The sequence below is a fragment of the Nannospalax galili genome, unplaced genomic scaffold (assembly GCF_000622305.1).
Source record: "Nannospalax galili isolate Female #2095 unplaced genomic scaffold, S.galili_v1.0 scaffold765, whole genome shotgun sequence".
In the NCBI taxonomy this organism is placed as follows: domain Eukaryota; kingdom Metazoa; phylum Chordata; class Mammalia; order Rodentia; family Spalacidae; genus Nannospalax; species Nannospalax galili.
In genome coordinates, this window is record NW_008352647.1 from 1,537,682 (window position 1) to 1,539,499 (window position 1,818).

The window sequence follows — 1,818 nt, forward strand, 5'->3', positions numbered from 1 at the left end:
CTTCTTTTGAGAACTCTCTGTTCAGCTCCTTAGCCCATCTTTTAATTGGGTTAGTTCTTGTCTTGATTCTTTGTTTTTCAGTTTGTTATATATTCTGGATATTAAACCTCTGTCGGATGTGTCACTGGTGAAGACTTTCTCCCATTCTGTGGGTTTTCTTTTCGCTTCCTTGGTTTCTTCTTTTCATGTACAGAAGCTTTTAGGTTTAATGAGGTTCCATTTGTTAATTCTTGCCCTTGTTTCCTGAACAATTGAAGCCAGTTTAGAAAATCCTTTCCTACACCTATATCTTGTAGGTTTTTGCCAATGTTTTCTTCTAATAGTTTCAGGGTTTCAGGCTTTACATTGAGGTCTTTGATCCATTTGGAATTGACTTTTTTGCAGGGTGAAAGATAGGGGTTTAATTTCATTCTCCTACAAGTGGAGATCCAGTTTTGCCAGCATGATTTGCTGAACATGCTGCGTTTCCTCCAGTGAATATTCTTGGCCCCTTTGTCAAATATCAGGTGGCTGAAATTGCATTTACTCATATTTGGGTCTTCAATTTTGTTCCATTGATCTATGGGTCTATTTTTGTGCCAGTACCATGTTGTTTTTATGACTATAGCTCTGTAATACAGCTTAAAATCTGGTATAGTAATTCCCCCGGCATTGCTCTTAGTGCTCAGGGTTGTTTTTGCTATCCAAGGTCTTTTATGCTTCCATATGAATCTTAGGATGTTTTTGCCAATTCTGTGAAAAATGTCGTGGGGATTTTGATTGGCATTTCATTGAATCTATATATATGACTTTTGGTAGGATGGTCATTTTCACAATATTAATTCTTCCAATCCATGAGCATGGGAGGTCCTTCCACCTCAATCTCTTTCTTTAAAGATTTAACATTTTCATTGTAGAGTACTTTAATGTCTTTGGTCAGGTTTTATTCTGAGATATTTTATTTTTGTGCATCTATTGTGAAGGGGAGTGTTTCCATTTATTCTTTCTCTGATTGCTTGTTATTGGTATAGAAAGGCTACAGACTTTTGTAGCTTAATTTTGTAACCTGCCACTTAACTGAATGTGTTAATAATTTCTAGTAGTTTTCTGGTGGAATATTTGGTGTCTCCTAGATATAATACCATTTCACCTGCAAAAAGGGATAATTTGATCTCTTCCAATTATTATTCCTTTAATTTCCTGCTCTTGTCTTGTTGCTCTTGCAAGAGATTCAGGCACTATGTTAAAGAGAAGTGGAGATAGTGGGCAGCCTTGTCTGGTTCCTGATTTCAATGGGAATCCTTCCAGTTTTTCTCCATTTAGAATGATGTTGACTGTGGGTTTGTGATATATGGCTTTAATTATGTTGAGGTACGTTCCCTCCAGTCCCATTCCGTCTCGGACTTTGAACATAAATGCATGTTGAATTTTGTCAAAGGCCTTCTCCACTTCTATTGAGATGGCCATGTGGTTCATGTCTTTGAGCCCATTTACATGATTTATGATGTTTATTGACTTACGTATATTGAACCACCCCTGCATCTCTGGGATAAAGCCGACTTGATCATGGTGGATGATCTTTTTGATGTGTGTCTGTGCCGTTTGCAAGTATCTTATTGAGAATTTTTGCTTCTATGTTCATTAAGTATATGGGTCTATAGTTTTCTGTTTTGGTTGTATCTTTACCTGGCTTTGGTATTAGAGTGATGCTGGCTTCATAGAGGGAATTTGGAAGTTCTCCCTCCATTTCTTTCTTTTTGAATAACTTAAGTAGTATTGGATGTAGATCCTCTTTAAATGTCTGGTAGAATTCTGCTGTAAATCCATCTGGTCCTCAAA